This window comes from Oryctolagus cuniculus, chromosome X (genome assembly GCF_964237555.1).
Source record: "Oryctolagus cuniculus chromosome X, mOryCun1.1, whole genome shotgun sequence".
Taxonomy (NCBI): domain Eukaryota; kingdom Metazoa; phylum Chordata; class Mammalia; order Lagomorpha; family Leporidae; genus Oryctolagus; species Oryctolagus cuniculus.
The window spans coordinates 86,385,937-86,405,421 of record NC_091453.1 but is presented as its reverse complement, the minus strand read 5'-3'; the positions used below and the strand labels follow the sequence as shown (position 1 = coordinate 86,405,421).

The 19,485-nt window shown below is 46.4% G+C and overlaps 1 long non-coding RNA gene across 3 annotated transcripts in view; it reads left to right on the top strand.

Moving 5' to 3' along the window:
* CLDN2 (claudin 2) overlaps positions 1-18,458 on the top strand; it is a 40,894-nt gene extending 22,436 nt beyond the window's left edge. Inside the window, exons 1-3 of one of the 3 annotated variants that reach the window (XR_007912064.2) lie at positions 8,905-9,035; positions 10,818-10,962; positions 15,582-18,458. This is a non-coding gene — a long non-coding RNA (claudin 2). Of the gene's footprint in view, positions 1-8,885; positions 9,036-10,817; positions 10,963-15,581 lie in introns of those variants that run through there. The other 2 variants (XR_007912062.2, XR_007912063.2) reach the window with 2 other exon arrangements.
* The last annotated feature ends 1,027 nt before the right edge of the window (positions 18,459-19,485 follow it).

Genomic DNA, 19,485 nt, shown 5'->3' with positions numbered 1-19,485 from the left:
CCCGTCTCTAGAACACAGATTGATAGCAGGTGATCATATCAAAGGAAGATGGACCTGGTCTACCTATGAAGCATGTTTGGGAAACTGGCCAACTTCTGCATATTCTCCTATCTTCCCTGAACCCAAGGAAGGCCCAAAGTACATTTTCCCTCTCTATTCCAGGAGAAACCAAGGCCACAAACATTTCTCTTTCCTTACTTAGAGTCAGTGTGTTTTCTCAGTTACCTCCTCTAAGGCATAAGGCACAGGTGAGGGCTTTGAGTTCAGCCTTCTGGGCTAAGACACCTGGTGGCAATGCTATTGTTTCCAGTTTTATTGAAAATTACTATTGCATATCCAACCCTTAGTTTTGCTAGTTTTGATGCATGAATGTTTCAGATCTGTAGCCTCAACACTGGTCAGATCCAGCCTGCTAGGCTTGTTCAGTAACCTATAATCAATCATGCATAGGTTCCCCAGAGGGGTTTGGTGGCAAGATGGTCAGATTAAGAGATGCTACAAATGGAGAGTAACATTTCAGTGATCAAATAGTACGGCTTAGTATCTCCCATACAGCCAGAGATGAGCCAGTAATCTGCCTTTTGTTCCAGAAGTGGCAGCACACAGTGAGCTGATTGCACTGTGGTGGGCAGCCCAAAGCGGGCTAGTCCGCCTCCTGCAGTGCATCCCAAGTGGCTGCTTGTCTCAGACACATCAGCCTGTCTTGGATGTCACACCATCAGTCATGCAAGTTTTCCCAAACTTTGAGTCATTACTCTGAGTCTTAATCCTTGCTTCTCAGGTACAAAAAGGGCAAAGAGCTTCCTCAGCACCTAAAGATTAAGTATGAGAATAAACGAGTATTAGATATAATTAGCATCTCTCTTTTGAGGCCTAGAGAGAGGGCCCTCATCTGCTGCCTTACTCCCCAAATGGCCACAACAGCCGGAGCTGGGCTGATCTGAAGCCAGGAGCCAGGAGCTTTGGGCAGATCCAAAGCCAGGAGCCAGAAGCTTCTTCCAGGTCTCCCACATGGGTGCAGGGGCCTAAGCACTTGGGCCATCTTCTACTGCTTTCCCAGGCCACAGCAGAGAGCTGGATTGGAAGTGGAGCATCAGGGATTTGAACCACCGTCCCATGTGCTGCAGACGGTAGCTTTACCTGCTATGCCACAGTGCCGTTTCCCCCTCCCCCGTAGAACTCTTATAGGCAGTAGACATAAAGCTCAAAAGCAAAATACACATAACAACCAACAAAAACATGACAAATCTGGTTTGCACATAATAAACAATGACCAGGGTTACAGTCTAATAGCAAATATATTATAATTGACTACCCATGTAAGAACAGAAGGGAAGGTTGACTAACCATATAGTAACCAGACTCAGAAAACTCTCAAAGGTAGCAAGCCTAAAAACAATAAACAGCTACAATCTAAAAGCAGGTGTTTGTTGATCGACTATTTGAATTAAATCTATAATCTCAGATTTAGAAACTCTCAAAGTTAAAAAGCCAATCCAATGCAGACTTAGACTTTTTTTAAAACTAAATACCTAACATTTTGCAGTTTCAAGAATACGAGGAAGCGATAACCCCATTCACTTACTACAAGGCTAGGTACCCTTGAAGCCAGGCATTCTGTGCATGATTTTAGATATGCCAATGTTTCCAACTCTATCATGTTATGACAAGAACAGATTCTAGCTGAACTCATGCAAACACATCACACTTCCATAAGAGACCAAAAATCCTCAGAAAAGTTTTTACGTTTTCGAGAAATTAAGTAGGGAGAAAGGTAAACATTTTCATCTGTTTACAAAACTATTCCCAAATGCTGTAAATGATAGGAATCATGGGAAAAATTTTCCTGGACCTAGAAGAGGAAACACTCAAATACAGAACCTGTGATATTGTGAATAAAAGACATAGAAATCCACCAGACTCATTGATTCATTCAATCTCACGTAACTAGTTCTTGTTCAGTCTGCATTAGAGGTTACAGATTTCATCGTCCCTTCTCTTTTTCTCAGAGTTCTGGAACTTCTTCTCTAGTCCACTGATCTTAAAGCTATCAGAAACCTGTATTCAAGAACATTTGTTGGAGTCTTCTCCAAAAATCTGACTGCAAATGTTCTTAGAGAGTACAAAACTGTGGATGACAAGACTTTAAACAGCCATGGTGAAAATTATAAAACTCACTAACTGACACGAAGAGCCATTCGTGTTCATTCCACGCAGCATTTTAGAAAGCACCTGAAGGACCTTTTACAACTTCTGTTCCTCTTCAGCCTTTGGGCCTTTTTTATTTTATCAAGATAACCATCATGATTGATAACCACGCAACAGGACCTTCAGACTTTTCTCACTTTTATATAATCTGTAGGACATTTCTATCAAACATTTCTATATTAACAAACTTAAAATTTAGCATTAGTTCACATTTTGAAATTACTGTCCATACAATCCAAATAGCATAATTAGCTATTACTTCTACACGATGAGAGATACAGGGGCTGGCACTGTGGTGTAGAAGGTTGAGCAGCTGCCTGCAATGCCACCTCCTCCCCGATAGGGCCACCAGTTCGAGTCCCGGCTGCTCCACTTCCAATCCAGCTCTCTGTTATGGCCTGGGAAAGCAGTGGAAGATGACCCAAGTCCTTGGGCCCCTGCACCCATGTGGGAGACCTGGAAGAAGCTCCTGGCTCCTGGCTTCAGCTGGATGAGAAGTGGAGCAGCTGGTCTCAAACCTGTGTCCCAACAGGATGCCAGCACTGCAGGTGGCAGCTTAACCCCCCTATGCCACAGTGCTACCTCTGAATATTTTTTTAAAAAGCAATTCTAATACTTTTAAGACTCAACTCTTTCCAAAGACAATAGAGAACACAAAAAATTACCTTAATAAAACAAAATTTGTGTTTCCTCGGTCAGTCACCAGAGAAATAAAAACCTTGAATGGAAGATTTAGCACTTGGAATCATCCCATTACTTGGAATAATTTAACAGAGTTAGAACCAGGGAAAAGAAAAAAGAGCTTACAGGAGCCAGCTAGAAAATTGACAGAGGGTTACCAATTAAACCAAAACTATTCAAAGGAGACACTTCAGCTTTTTCTACAAAAACAGATTTCAAAATTCAGGATCAAGACTATTTTCAGATATAAGATTGATATATTTATTTGAAAGTTTGAGTTACACACACAGAGAGAGAGATTTTCCATCCACTGGTTCACTCCCCAAGCGGCTGCAAAGGCCAGGGCTGAGCCAGACCAAAATCAGGAGTCAGGACCTTCATCTGGGTCTCCCACATGTGTGGAAAGGGCCCAAGCACTTAGGCCATCTTCCATTGCTTTCCCAGGCGCACTGACAGGGAGCTGGATTGGATGTGGAGTAGCTGGGACAGAAACCGGTGTCCATTTGGGATGCCAGGACTAAAGGCAGCAGCTTTACACACTAAGCCACAACTCCAGTCCTCACTAACATCAAAATCCATATATTTCTAAAACCTCATAGCTTTAACAGAGGATCAGATTCCAATTTTATGTCAGTGTTCCTTTGATATTTGGTAGTGCTCAAGTATTAGAAAACCCTGTAAACAGCATTGTTTAAAAGCCTTGTCAATTTTATCACACACAATTTTTTTTTCTGACAAGATTTATTCCTCTGCAACCTTATACGACTTGCTCACACCATCTGCAACTTACCTAAACTTTTAATTTTTTGCCCTACCCTTCCCTTTCCAGTTTAGAGTAACCTAGCCATTCTGCTTGAGAGCAAACATTTTTATAAGCAATTCACTTTCTTTATCCAAAAAGTTCTTTCTTTCATAACTTCCCTCACTAAGAACACATTTTCATGCTTGCATCATCATCTTTATTTTTTTCTCCCAATCTACTGATTGCCTTAATTTACATTTTGAAATAATCCTTTAAAAATCTTCAAATTAAGACAAAAGTTTCTAAATAAAAGAACATATAGAATCCTAACCTTGGTTACTTCCAAGCAGTCATGAATTATTTGTCATTTATGGACAGTTTATGAAACATATTTGTTAACAAAACCAAATAGTCTTTTTTCATAGAATTTAAGATGCTCAGAATAGTTTACATGTAGAAGCATTTATCCCATTTACCTTTACCCTATTTATACATTGCAACTATTCCTAGATATTTTAAGAAACTAAAATGTCAGACAAGCATAGTTATAATTTCAAATAATTTTCCTGTCAAGGAAAACTCTAAAGGCTGCATGAATACATGTAACAAAATGAATACCAACAAATAACCAACAAGAATAAATATAGCATTTCTTGACCAGCAAACACAGGCACAAATGTATATGAACAGCTTCAAAACTATCTTTATCCTTTTCTTTTTAAACAAATTTAAAGCAGATTATCTATTAAAGATTCACCTAAGTTATGTGAACTAAGTTAGGTGAATTAACGTTATTTTTCTGAACCTCTGTGTACTGGCTCACTTTGGTATAGCAGCATAAAAGCTTGCGTATATGGAATTTTCGTTTTCTTTTCTTTTCATAAAACAGCTCTAGCTAGAAAACGGCGACATAAACCAGAGATCTATTAAGTGGCTGTTTCTCATTCAATCTCGAGGAGTACTGAGGCGAAGCAGTGTTACAGTAAAACATCATCTTTTTCTTTCATAGGTATAAACCAAAATTTCTTAATTTTGCAAAGGGCACCCTAGGGGGCTATGAGACTAGAGTGGACCTGTTGAACCAAGTTACAAAGCAAATTTGGCAAGTTACAAAGCAATTTCTCAAGGTCATGATCTCTTCAGCTCCAAAAATTCAGAGGTCCTAAAAAAAAAAAAAAAAAAAACCGCTGGCGCTGCGGCTCAATAGGCTAATCCTCCGCCTGCGGTGCTGGCACCCCGGGTTCTAGTCCCGGTCGGGGCACTGGATTCTGTCCCGGTTGCTCCTCTTCCAGTCCAGCTCTCTGCTGTGGCCCGGGAGGGCAGTGGAGGATGGCCCAAGTGCTTGGGCCCTGCACGCGCATGGGAGACCAGGAGAAGCACCTGGCTCCTGGCTTCGGATCAGCAGTGCACTGGCCACAGCGGTCATTAGTGGGTGAACCAACGACAAAAGGAAGACCTTTCTCTCTCTCTCTCTCACTGTCCACTCTGCCTGTAAAAAAAAAAAAAAAGTAATGTCCACTCACAGATGAACCAGATTCTCAAGGCACTGTTCTCTCTAGCTCCAAGAAGGGAGAAAATCCTTTAAACTCAATGTGCAGTCGCGGCTGAAGCACATTAGCACTTGAGCTATTTACCCTGGAACACAAGAGATACCACCTTGGTATCATCATGCATGAGATTGCTCTGCATCAGTGACATCTCTCTAGATCTTAAGTTGAATTTAAGTCTTGGTTCTTCCAACCAACAAGTGCTTCAAGCCAATGATGCCTAGTCAACAGTCAGCTACTTGGGGATGTTTCTGATACAAACAGATGTTCAGGCAGCTGCAAGACAGATCCCAAGGGTGACCGTGGGCCAGGGGCTGTTCTGCCATGGGCTAGAAGCCCATTCACAATTGTAGTCCCTTCATACTTGCCAATTGTTGCTGAAAAATATTCCAAACTAGTTGGAGGAGTTGCTATAGAACCCCCAAAACTGTGTCCATTCCCCCGACAGGCAGAAAGCCAATCACTGACATTGGAGTAGTGGAATAAAAGTAGATGTTTACTGCAAAGCACAGAACAAGGAGTTGGGCAGCTATTGCTTAATTTCCAGGGCTCCTGGAAGAGTTAGGGGGAAGGATTCTTATAGACTGAAATTGGGATTCAGAAGTGTTGTGACCAGCTCATGTCCAAGTTCCTTGTTGGTCAGTGGTGCTCATGACCTTCCTTTGACTGGTCAGCAATGCCATGCTTTTCAGGGAATTACAACGGCCAGGTGGGCTCTAGTTGGTCTCAGGGGTGGGGTTACATGTAAGTGGTAGTTACCTCATGCCCCAAACCTGGAAATTCCCCAAATTTCTCTAAATAAACCTCTCCTGATAATGCTGGCCATCAAGGTTTTTATCTATTGGAGAAGCAAGTTTCTTGAGTCTGGTGATTAGAACCTTGTAGGGTCAGCTGTACAACACTCTCAAGTCAGTGAATTACTTTGATAAGGGACAGGCAAGGACACGCTGGCCTAAGGGAGATGACAGCAGGCTGGGTCTTACTTTTACATGATAGGGGTTTGAGCTGAACAGGGCTCTGGACGGCCTTGCTCCCAGGTGCTGAGGGAGCACCCTGGAGAGACACCCCACCCCTGTGCTCAAGAGCATCGCTGGAGGCTCATTGTCCCATTTGTCCCTGCCAGGCAGGGATGGGCCACTTCAGGAAGGAAGATGATTTCTGACTTGCTTCACTGACCGCACCCTAGACAACAAATCAGATGGCTTTGGTCTTACTTGGAAAAGAGAATCAGGCATAATGACTCAGACCGGCTCTGCTCGGCACTAGCTCGGAGAGACAGTGTATGCAAAGATACATTGAAAGTTCATGGAAAGGTGGGTGCCGCGGCTCAATAGGCTAATCCTCTGCCTGTGGCACTGGCACCCCGGGTTCTAGTCCCGGTCAGGGCGCTGGATTCTGTCCCAGTTGCTCTTCTTCCAGGCCAGCTCTCTGCTGTGGCCTGGGAGGGCAGCAGAGGATGGCCCAAGTGCTTGGGTCCCTGCACCTGCATGGGAGACCAGGAGGAAGTACCCAGCTCCTGGTTTTGGATCGGTGCAGTGCCAGCCGTAGCGGCCATTAGGGGAGTGAACCAATGGAAGGAAGACCTCTCTCACTGTCTATAACTCTCTCTCTGTCTCTCTCTCTCTCACTGTCTAACTCTGCCTGGCCAAAAAAAAAAAAAAAAAAAAAAAAAGAAAAGAAAAAAAAAGAAAGTTCGTGGAAAAAAGTTCATTCAAAGATGCTTATTTGGGTGCAAAATTTTTGAAATCCATGTATAGTTTTTCATGATATGCATTTCTCATGAATCTTTTGAAGACCACCACCACACCCCCGCATGTGAAAGCCCTCAGCATAGAGCCTGGCATTGAAAAAGTATTTAATGAATGGTGGCTGCTGGTCTTATCATTTTTCATATGGAAATCCTTGGGAGGTAACCAAAGTGGTAAATTGGAACGTTTACAAAAATAAACATCTAGAGACCTAGATTCTGGGTCTAATTATTACCGTTCAACTTGGGATGCTGTGTAATTCATTCTTTTCATCTCATTGGACCTCTCTGATTTTCTCATCTGGGAATAGTAGTGGTTGCCCTATTTTTGTAATATGTCTGATTAGTCTTTAAAGCACACATACTTCTTGACCTTGCAATTTGATTCCTATGAATTTTTTAGTGTTATATGCAAAGACGCTAGGTGCTAATAGGGAAAAAAAATAAAAATAACAGAAACGTCTAATAGCTAATAGTAAAAGAAATCTTGCCGTTATAAGAGAGACTGCAACACAGTCACAGGACAATGATGCAGGTCTGTGTTTTGATTGACATGGGAGTGGCTTTTAAAAATGATAGGAGATTGGGGCTGGCGCTGTGGCCTAGCAGGTAAAGCCTCCACCTGCAGTGCTGGCATCCCATATGGATGCTGGTTCAAGTCCCGGCTGCTCCACTTCTGATCCAGCTCTCTGCTGTGGCCTGGGAAAGCACTAGAATATGGCCCAAGTCCTTGGGCCTCTGCACCCACTCTGGCCATTGCAGCCAACTAGGGTGTGAACCAGCTGATGGAAGACCTGTCTCTCCCTCCTTGCTTCTCCTTCTCTCTCTGTTAACTCTGACTTTCAAATAAATAAATAAATCTTTTAAAAAAAAGATAGGAAGCTACAAAAGTATAGATCTAGGTATAGTGATTCTATTTTGTAAAAAGCATTTCTGTTGTCTTCTATAGGACATCAAAATGTTGGCAATGATTAGCTCTGTCTGGGAGTATTATGAGAATCTCTGTTTTCTTTCCTCTACTTTCTGAATCCTTCTCAACAGTATCTAGTATTTTTCTGCTCAGATAAAATAGGAAAATGTATTTCTATCTGGAGAGAAAACCTAACCCCTGCACTCCATTCCACAGAAATAAAAGGGGAGGGAGGTGGGGCCCACCATACAGGAACCTCCTCAGTCCCACTTTTAAAGACCTGCTTTTGGCTCTGGCATTGTGTGCAGCAGGCTGAGTGCCTGCAACACCAGCATCCTATTTGAGCACCAGGTCTCCCACATGGGTGGTAGGGGTCCAAACACTTGGGCCATCTTCTGTTCCTTTTCTGAGGCCATTAGCAGGGAGCTGGATGGAAAGCAGAGCAGCCGGAACACCAAGCAGCGCCCATATGGGATGCCGGCATTTCCGGTGGCGGCCCAAGCCACTGCTATGCCAGGATGCTATAGCCCCAGTAAACATATGTTTCAAAAGAGGGAGGGGGAAGAGGGGGAGAGTGAGAGACCTGCTCTTTGAATCCAGAGTTGGAACCTAGAGCACACACGTTTGCTCTTGAACCTTAGAGTCAGCCATAGAAGTAGGGTAGGGCTGGGAACTTGTCAGAGATCCAAGCTGGGTAGAGGAGTCTGAGGGGCCTGTGGAAAGTACCAGGCTGATGTGTAGGTCTTTTTGGGCACTAGCTCACCAGGGCTGTGTTTATGAAGCTTACTTCCTGCTGGGCCTCAGGGCTGCTAGCCAGGGACACCTAATGGGCCTAACAGAGCCCCCTCCTTTCACCCTCCCCCCAAAGCTGGAATGTTCTGAATTCCTCCTTGGGCCAACCCTCACCCCCCCCCCCCCAAGGCTTTTCCTGGGCTCACAGAGGTCACCACACAAAAGCCCAGCTGGAGTTTTTGACAGGAAAAACACAAAACTCACCAATTTTTTTTAAGTACCTCAATCCTTCCCAGCCTCCAGGGGTTTAATTTTCATCTGGAGTAAGGCTCAGATTTGCAGATGGATTTGCCAAGCTGTGGTTAACCATCAGAAATCCTCTATCACCTCAGCCTGTGGCCTTTAGTCGGCACTGCCTTCCTTCTCCAGGGCATCTCCTCCTTCAAGGCTCTGCTAAGGAACTGCTCTGTAAGTCCATTCATATCTGGGTTCTCCCTTTGCAGCTCACCTAGGTGCGTGATTTTTTCCTTCCTAGTTGCTGCCAATTCAGCCCACGGTTGGAATCAGCCTGGGCCACGTTGGGTTTCTGCATCGGGAGTGACGGGTGGGAAACTGGAAGGGCCCTAGGATTGGTCATATCTGTCTTCAGATCGATCACAAAGGTTCCAGTCTTTGAAACCGCAGGGCCAGAAGCACCTGTCCTGCTCAGTCGCATCATTTCTGGCTGGAGCTTTTTAGAGGGCAAAAGGCCTGGGAGAAAAAATTGGAGGAAGGGAGCTCCAGTGTCCGCCTCTGCCCAGCTGTGGAGGTGCTAAGGAGGACTGCAGGCGCCAGTGCTCTCCCTGGGGAATGAAGGCTCGGGGAGGCAGCAGAAGCTGGGTTCCCCAGTGAAGCCATCAAGTCTCCCCCTGAGGCTCTTCAGCCGCTCTCCCCCACTGCTCTGCAAGCCTGTCATTAGAAACTGTTGGTTTCCACTCAGGTATTGTTCTCTTCAAGCGTCAGAGCCCAAACATTGACAGTGCTTCTAGCAGGGGAGTTTGCAAGTGCTTTTTATTTTCTAAATTATGCCTCTATGTGTTTCCCAGTGTTCTAAAATGAGAATGCTTTACCTTGGTGATCAGGACAAAAACAAACTTAAAAACAAATAACAATTAGAGATTTTCTCAGTCCAATTGAAATTCCCTGAGCCATCATCAATCAACTGCTGCAGAAGGAAAGATAAACTGCTTCAAGGACAGACTTTCTAGAAAGTAGAGCCTGAAGGAAATGACTTATCCAGCTCCCAGAGCCCTGGGAACTGGGGGTGAGGTGCTGAGAGGGCTGCAAGTGTCTGAGGGTCTTGGGGATGAAGGGCTGGAGACATGAGGCTGACTGACAGGAGAGGGTTGTAGTGGTAGCCTCCCTCACCCCCCAGAAAGCCACATCAGGTCCTTTCTTGAGTGTGAAACCCCCGAGCATTCTGTCCCATGCATTCTTATGAGGATCCTCCCCCCACAAAGGAGATATACCATGTATAAGACTCTTGGAGCAGGAGATAGAAAGAAAAGCAGGGCAAGTGATCAGGTAAGGAGGGGTTAATTCAAGAGCTACTGTCAGTCTTGACCCTCCTAATCCTCTCCTGCAGTTTCAATCCCTCCCCTAAGGAAGATTAGGTAAGGATTCTAAGTGAAAACTTGTCACCCAGCCCTTGGGCCATGGAATATGTTGGCCCCATGCCCAGAAGACAAATTCAGTTGGCAAAGCTTAGAGCTCTCTGTGCCTCCAGAGCAGCCAGCACTTGCCTTCTAGGATGATTCCCACAAAGAGGTTTCCTTCGCTATTTGTCAAAACGGCTGCATGTTCCCATGATTTTATTTGAGACCCAAAACCTTGGAGATGAGCAAACTAGGGCTGAGAGAAGTTTGGGAACTTCCTCAACAGTTTCCAGAGAGAACTGAGACAACAAGCTAGGTCTTTTGATTGTAAGGCCAAGTTTTATCTAAACTGTCTTCCTTTACCTCTGCTTCTCATCAAACACAAAGCAGAATCTATGGGGTTTACTACCGAACTACTTGTTATTTGGCCTACCTTGTCCTCCTGCCTGTGGCTGAAAGCTCATTTCCATGGGGTGACTTCTTCTAATGGAATAAGATCCAATAATTTGGCCTTCCTCCCGCCCAGATAAGCCAATCTGGACTCTCTAGAGATGCTAAGCCTTGGTAATGCATTTTATTGACTCTGCCTTCCTCTTGCTCCCAAATTCTTTCCTAGTTACTCCTAATGAGCTAAGACTGGCTCTGGGGAGACACTCTCTTCTGGGACACTGTTGATTCCAGTGAATCACTCAAGCTTAGTTCTGCTAAAGCAAGAGCTGCTCCACCAGGAGGCAGTCGGTCTTCCCCCCAAAAGCCTCAAGGTAACTCACCATGCCTCACTGTAGAGGAGCCCGGATGTAGACAGAAGGTACAAAGGGAAAGCATTTAATCTGTCCTGGCTGGGAAGGAGATGAGGCTCCAAGGACGATGTCAATGAGAAGACGAATTCTGAAGGATGATTAGCAAATTACTCAAGCAGGTGGCATACAGTAGAATAGCATGCATAAAGGTTTATAGATGGAGAACAAGGGAAATTCAGAGGAACAGAAGTGCTTAGTATGGCTGGATCATGTATTTTTTAAAAAGCCCAAACATTAACAGTGCTTCTAGCTGGGGAGTTTGCAGGTGATTTTTATTTTCTAAACTATGCCTCTCTGTGTTTTCCAATGTTCTAAAATGAGAATGCTTTACCTTGGTGATCTTTCCAGTATTTATTTATTTATTTGAAAGGCAGAGCTACAGAGAGGCAGAGGCAGAGGGAGAGAGATTCTTCCTCTCTGCTCCCACTGGTTCACTCCCCAGATGGTTGCAACAGCCAGAGCTGGGCCGATCTGAAGCCAGGAGCCAGGAGCTTCTTCCTGGTCCCCATGTGGCTGCAGGAGCCCAAGAAAGCAGCCCTTTGCTGCTTTCCCAGGCCATTAGCAGAGAGCTGGATCAGAAGTGGAGCAGCCGAGCCTCAAACCAATGCCCATATGGGATGCCGGCACTGCAGGTGGCGGCCTTACCCACTATGCCACAGCTCCAGCCTCCATGTATTTGTTTAAGAGCATAAAAGATAAGATTGGGGGTGAATGGTGACAAACGAGGCTATGAAACACAAGGGATCAGATAAAACCAGGAGGGCTTTCCTGGTTTCCTGGGTTAGGGAGTTTGAACTTCAATCCTGTAAGAAATTAAACATGCCAAATGTGAATTGACAGTCATAGTATGATTTCAACTTTAGAAAGATCCTTGATGACTGGATGAATAGTTAATTGATTGCAGGGGCAGGACAGAAGTGAAATTAGAAAGACCAATTTGGATCGCCTATGAGATACAAATGGACAAGAGATGATGGTTTGGTTGCATGGTTTGAACTAACATTTTGAAGGGGGGAGATAGGAAGAAGTGGATGGTTTCATGATATATTTTAAAGGTAGTCTGACATGTAATAAATTATGATTAGATGTAAGAAATCAAAGATGGCTGGATTTGGTTACTGGATACATAATGATTCTGTTGAGTTAAGGGCACTGTACAAAGAGTTTGAGGGTGGGAGAGAGAAAAGGGCAGAAGCTATAAAGATGTTGAATTTAAGGTACCATTAAAGCATTCAGATGGAGCCACTGAGAATGCAGTTGACTATACAAACCTTTAGTTCAGGAGAAAGGTATGTGGCAGAGGTATGGAATTAGGAGTCACTGGCTTACAGATGGAGTAGATGAAATCACCCATGGAGAACATGAAGACAAAGAAGAGCAGTGTAGGTGAGACCATGGGGATAGTGGGTTTAGAGTGGGCAGAAGAAGAGGAACTTACTAAGGAGACCTTGAAGAATCATTTTGAGGGGGCGAGGAAAACTGGGAGTGATGCTACAGAAAACAAGTGAGAGACTAGTTTTCGGAAGGAGAGGGACAAGGTTAGATGACAGCACTAAGACCATCGGGTTTTGGAACAAGGAAATAGTTGATAACCTTGGTGAGAACATTTTCAGGGGAGGACTAATGAACCAGGCCACCCTATAGAATGAGCAGTGAGAAGGAGGGTGCAAGGGTAGAGACATCAAAATTAAATGGATTCAGGTCTGTGGTGACAAAGAAAATCTTGAAGAGTATAATAATTGCTTAGGGAGGAGGTAGCGTAGGAGATCAAGAAGAGTGGTAAATAATTGTAGCAGCCACCAGGAGGATGCTCACCAGGGAGAAGTAGAAAGATTGTCAAGAAGCACTGAAAGCCTCAGGACAGGCACAAATGGGCCCAGGTTAGCAATTAGAAAGCCAGTGCTGGGAAAAGACTTGCTCAGTGTCACAGCTGTTAAGCGACTGAGTTGACATTCGAACTAGGTCTCCCTCCCCACCCTTTCATCAAATATTTATTGGCTCCTGTTCTGCCATCTCTAATGCTGATGGATAGAATCGACTATCGACCATGTGCCCAGTGCTCTGCGGGCACAACAGAAATTCAATATATGTTTTCTCACCTTCAGACTGTTTAGAATTTGGTTAAAGAGACAGGATGGTCAACATATGATACATACAAGTATCTATAGGAAACTCTGCTTTCTTTTTTTTAAAATTTTTTATTTATTTTTTTGACAGGCAGAGTGGATAGCGAGAGAGAGAGACAGAGAGAAAGGTCTTCCTTTGCTGTTGGTTCACCCTCCAATGGCAGCCATGGCCGGTGCGCTGCGGCCGGCGCACCGCGCTGATCCGATGGCAGGAGCCAGGTACTTATCCTGGTCTCCCATGGGGTGCAGGGCCCAAGGACTTTGGCCATCCTCCACTGCACTCCCTGGCCACAGCATAGAGCTGGCCTGGAAGAGGGGCAACCGGGACAGAATCCGGTGCCCCGACCGGGACTAGAACCTGGGGTGCCAGCACGGCAGGCAGAGGATTAGCCTAGTGAGCCGCGGCACCGGCCTGGAAACTCTGCTTTCTGTCTTTAGTTCTATGATGATGATGATGATGATAAGTAAACACAGATATTACAAGACCATAGAAGAAGAGCACTTGATCCAGGCTACAGACACAGACATCTGAGCTGAATCCTAAAGGATAAAACACTAAACAGAGGAAGAAGGCTGCAGGGCACTCAACATAAAACAGCCTGTGCTCAGATTTGGGAGCAAAAGCTCACAGGACATGACTGAGGATGTGAAAGCCATTTAATTCAGCAAAAGGGTAGCGTATGAGGAGGAAAATGGCAAGAGATGGAGCTTGAGAGAGCATGGAGCATAGACGTGTCCATTTAATCTTAAGCCACAGGGAAGCCATTGGAATGTTTTGTGTAGAGTAGTGACTTGATTGGATGAATACTGGATGATCACCTGGGCAAAAGCGTGCAGAATGAATTGGAGGAAGCAAGATTGGAAATAAGACCAGTTAAGGAGCTGTTGCTACAGTCCAGGTGAGGGAGAATGACAAAGCCCTGAACTAGGGAACTAAAAGCAAAGATGGAGAGAGGGGACCATGTATTTGAAATACATGCTTGAGGCAGAGCTGCTAGGACATGGTGATTCAGGAAGCAGGGGCCTCGTATAAGGAAGGTGTCAAGGACCACTCCTAGGATTTTAATCTGTTGCAAGGAAATGGATACAGGTATCTTTCAGTGACCATGGCAATCCCATGGAAGAACTCTTTGGGGAGAGTTGCAATGGAGGCGGTGACGTGTTCTCCTTGGGACATATTGAATTCTGGGTGCCTATGAGATTTCCATGTGGATATCTTGATGAGGTGATTGCTCTGCCAATCTTGAGGCTCTGGAGCATCTATGCTGGAAAGTCAGATTTGGGAGTTCCACTGGATGGACGGTAGATTAAACCAAGGTGGTGGATAAGTTTTCTCAGGGACAGACTGTTGCTTGAGAAAGGGATGGATTTCAGAGGGACATTTGCATTTAGGAGATGAGTAGGAAAAACGAAGTATTGAAGAAGGCTAAAGTGAATCAGGCAGATTGTGGAGGGGTGGGATATTAGTGGGCTGGAAGGTCTTGTAGAGGATGGGGAAAAGGGTGTACCCTTGACTCTTGGTGTCCTGAAACTTACCAAGAGTGATGGCTCCATGTATACTGCAAGATCCTGCCCAGCTCTGAGATCTGAAAGGATTGCTTGGATTCCTGCCTCTTATAAAGCTCTCTATCCTTTCCTCCATTTGCCTTAGTGCCCCGAACAGACAGCCCAGAGAATTTTAGGGCTTACTTGTAGGTCCTAGAATCACAATTGCTCCAGAGTCTTCCCCACATCATCTGAGAATCCGATGATGGGTATGTCAATTAGGGTTGATGGGGGCATCAATAGGAGATCAGATAGGAAATGTCTGGTGTGTCACACATGTAGTAGACCTGAGGCTAGCCTGTTGAGGGGGATTTGGTGAGGCTGAAAGAACCTGAACTCCCAGAATATGGAGATAAGGCTTTGCTGCCACCCAAATCTGCCCTTGAGTAGAATTTTCCCCACAAGCAGGATGATCCAGGGCCAGGCTGCTACTCTCTAGGCCCACGGAGAATGGGCCTCCCTGAAAAAGGCCATCAAGAAGCCTCTCAGGAGCTGTAGTCCAAGGCTACATTCTAACACCTGTTCCTCCTGATTCTGTCTCCTGGAGTTTGGCCTCAATCTGCAACTGAGGGGCCCAGGGGCGGTGTTGCTTGGTAATGTGTTTGTTAAACACCAAGCCTTGGAAACTAGCCGTGGAGTTAACACAGGCACCACAAACGCCACTGCCATAACCAGCCTTCTCGGAAATCAAGCCCTTGCCCAGCCCCTGGCTTTGTCTGTCTGCCAGCCTGAGACATGTGCCTACGCATGAGGCCATGACATTTTGGCTCTACCCTCAAAGATTTTTTTTTCTTTCCCTTTCTCATGTGTTATTTCTCAAGATAACAAAGGTCAAAAGGCATCCAGCATTTTCTGGTTTCTCATAAGCTTCTGGTCAATATTTAATCTGGTTTATGGATTTTTTTTAAGGTTTTCTAGATGCCTTCTTGAGTCTGCTTGTGGCCAACCGCAGACACTTGTAAGGAGCAGAGAAGTCGCCTGGCAGAGACACTCTGAAATGAGGGAATAGCGGCTGGTTTCCAAGGAGCAGGAGCTACAGCCAGAAGACGAGGGAGCAGGTCCTGAAAAACACTTCTCCTGAGAGGTCTGCCATGGCCTCTCTTGGCCTCCAACTTGTGGGCTACATCCTAGGCCTCCTGGGACTGTTGGGCACCATGATTGCCATGCTTCTCCCCAACTGGCGAACGAGCTCTTACGTCGGCGCCAGCATCGTGACAGCAGTTGGTTTCTCCAAAGGCCTCTGGATGGAGTGTGCCACACAGAGCACAGGCATCACCCAGTGTGACATCTACAACACCCTCCTAGGCCTACCCGCTGATATCCAGGCTGCTCAGGCCATGATGGTGACATCCAGTGCCTTCTCCTCACTGGCCTGCATTATCTCTGTGGTGGGCATGAGATGCACGATCTTCTGCAAGGAATCCCGAGCCAAAGACAGAGTGGCGATAGCAGGTGGAGTCTTCTTCATCCTTGGAGGTCTCCTGGGCTTCATCCCGGTTGCCTGGAATCTACATGGGATCCTTCGGGACTTCTACTCACCACTGGTGCCTGACAGCATGAAATTTGAGATCGGAGAGGCTCTTTACTTGGGCATTATTTCCTCTCTGTTCTCCCTGGTAGCTGGCATCATCCTCTGCTTCTCTTGCCCATCCCAGGGAAATCGCTCCAACTATGATGCCTACCAGGCCCAGCCCCTTGCCACTAGGAGCTCTCCAAGGCCTGGCCAACCTCCCAAAGTGAAGAATGAGTTCAACTCCTACAGCCTAACAGGGTATGTGTGAAGAATCAGGGGCCAGAGCTGGGGGGGGTGGCTGGGTCTGTGAAAACCACTGGACAAGTCTCTCCCCCTCCGGCCCCCGCAGGGCTACAGGTGAGGGACACTGCCACTGGATCATGTCGGAAGGTGCTGCTGAGGATAGACTGACTTTGGCCATTGGGTCGAGTGAAGGCAGAAGTGGGAAATGGTGTGACAGTAAAAGGGTTCAATTGTCAAGGATGCTCGTCAAGCCAGCCTTTCTGTTACCCTCACCTCGTTCCACTGCCCTGAGTTCCCAACCCTCAACTGCAAGCTCCAACCCCTACCTTTGGCCAGGTCTCAGAGGCTCTCCTTGTCTTTTGGTTTGCCTGGGAATCCATCCAAACCCTACCGCACTTCCCACTGACTGAACCCTCTCTGGGACCAAAGACCTTTCCTATGTGGCTGAGAATGGCTCTGAGCTCAATCCTGGGGGAGGAAGAGAAAAAGGAATGGTGGCTTTTATGCACATGGCTCTAAACTTCTTTTCCAGCCTCCCTCCAAAGAAACTGATTGGTCAGTAATGGGCCCTGAGCCTCCATTCTACCCCTCCAGTTCTGACTTCAAAGTGTCCAGACTGGTTGGTGCCTGAGCTGAAATAAAGCCATCCCACGGCACCCAGGGAATAGGAATCAATTGGGTGCAGAATGAGAAGAAGGGAAGGCAGCCTGGGGCTAAAATAAGATGAGAACCACTTCCCAGGGAATTTTCCCCAAATCCCCTCATACCCGCGGTTCGGGATTTGCGTCTGCAGCCAGAGGGAAGCATGAGGAAAGAAGAGCCGGTGGAAAGCTCAAAGCCGCGGCAGGCTGTGAGTCCCCTGAGGAGCTGCCTCACAAGCTGCGATCCCGACTTTCACTGAAGCCTCTGCCTCCCGCTGCGGTACCTGACCTGGCTTCCTGTCTAACCCACAAGGCTGAAGGCCTTGGACCATGATTTCCTTAGGGACTGTGAACCAGATTTTCTACAAATGGTCCTTGGCTGGGGTTAGGACGGTGTGGGAGTTGTGGGGGACTGAGGAAGAGGTATTCTATGCTAGCCAAGAAAGAATAAGAACTTCGGTATGTAATAAACTGGGCAGGCATGTGTGGTGACTCTAGTGAGGGTTTCTACTATGCCGGAAAGAGGTGGTCCCCCAGAGTCGTCAGGTCTAACGGAAAACCAGCTGCAAAGGCTGCAATCATGCCCCTCCTCCCAGGGTCTACCCACAGAGCACTACAGAGCTTCTGAAAGCCACAGCACCAGGCAAGTCCCTTGTCACCCTTCATACCCTCCCTCTCGTCCATGAGAAGATAGTCCAGGGTAGCTAGAGGGCACTTGAGGTGCCACCATAAAACATCCATGTCCAAGGTGCTGTGTCCATGACTCCAGTGATAAGTAAGCTGCTGCCTGGGCCTGCAGTGGGGGTGGGAGAGTGGAGAACGGTTCCCAGGCAGACAGTTCCACCTCCAAAGTCAGAAAATGCCCCATTTCCGCCGGAGTGGAAGTGGGGTAGTCATAAACCAAAGATGCTTTCCCTTAACCAGCCTGAGTCTAAGCGACTTCTGAAAAACCCCAGGACACCTCTGCACATCCCAGTGCCAGCTGCAGAGGTGCACTCACGGTCTCTAACAGGCCTCCGTGTTTCCACCTTCTTGCCTGATTCGAGCTGTTCTGCCAACCTGGAAGACCCTCGTCCCTTAGCCAAGACCTCCTCAAGCTTGGAGAACTTGCTCAGCACCACACCCTTCACTGAGCCTTCTCTGACCACTCCATCCCTCACCTACGCCTCCTTCCTTTAACCCTCAGCATATAAATTGCTTCTTGATGCTCATCATTAAACATTTTTGATTGATAGTTATCTTTGTGTGTGTGTGTGTGTGTGTGTGTGTGTCTCGACATCACCATTGTAAGCTTTTCGAGGGACCATATCTTAGACGTCTCTGTATCCGCCCAACTGTTTGTAACAGTGCTGAACACACAGTAGGTGATCAATAAATATGTTGATTGAGTCATTGTTTCATTGTTAAAAGGGACCCAGACAGGGATGATGTGACTAGAGGAAATTGGGCTAAGGGGTGGGAAAGGGAGACGCTGGCTTTTCTTCCCAAAGGGTGGATAGAAAATTCTGGACTTTATTGAAAACAACTGTGAATCACAGCAAGCTCCCTCCCCAAGGAACTGTAAACCTTTTCATCTTGCCTGGGACTCCTCCCTTTCAACACGACTATTTTATGTTATTTAGTAAATGGTTGTCCAATTGACCTGACCGTCTCCACTTGGAAGATAGGAGACAGTAAGAGCCACAGCAGCGAAGAGATTTTCCCAGGGCCACACAGCTGATGTTAGTGCCCCTGCCTCCTGGGTCTCCAAATGGGCTCCCGCTGACCCAACAATATCCACAGCTAACAGGAATAGCCTGCCAGAGGTCCCCAAACAGCCCAAGGCAACAGTGGGGACATGCAGGTTCTTTTGGTCTCCCATGAGGGCAATTGGGGAAAGCAGGGCCAATGCAGTGAGTGTGCCACCTGGACCTGCCCTCCTAGCATGCTGGCTTGCAGTTCCAAGTGTTCTAACTCTGGAGGTGTATGAGTGTGGGAGGGCACCGATTGGCTTCACTGGGGATTAACAAAGCCTAATTCATTAGGTTGTCAACCATGGCAACACTGACAATAACGCAGCCCTAAAGATTTAGTTTAACTAGCTGAATCCGGACAGGTGGGGTCTCAGCACATAGGAGGGAGCTTATTATACCAGACACTGCCTTTGCACTTCTGAAGTGGGCTTTCTTTGGTGCAGAGGCTAGAACCCCAGCATTGGAGCCCATTTAGAGGGAATGGCAGCTGAAAGGAACAAGGGAGAGATGGCTCTCCATACAGAAGCGTAGTAAGAGCTCAGGTCTCTGGTCTGGAAAGGTAAGCCCAGAGTCAGTGAATGGGCGGCCTAGAAGTTGCAGGGTGTGCTTGCCTTGCTGACTGCGCTGTGCTGAGTGGGCAGCATTTGGCATGGGCTCTCCACACCCACCATGTGGCAGCCAAA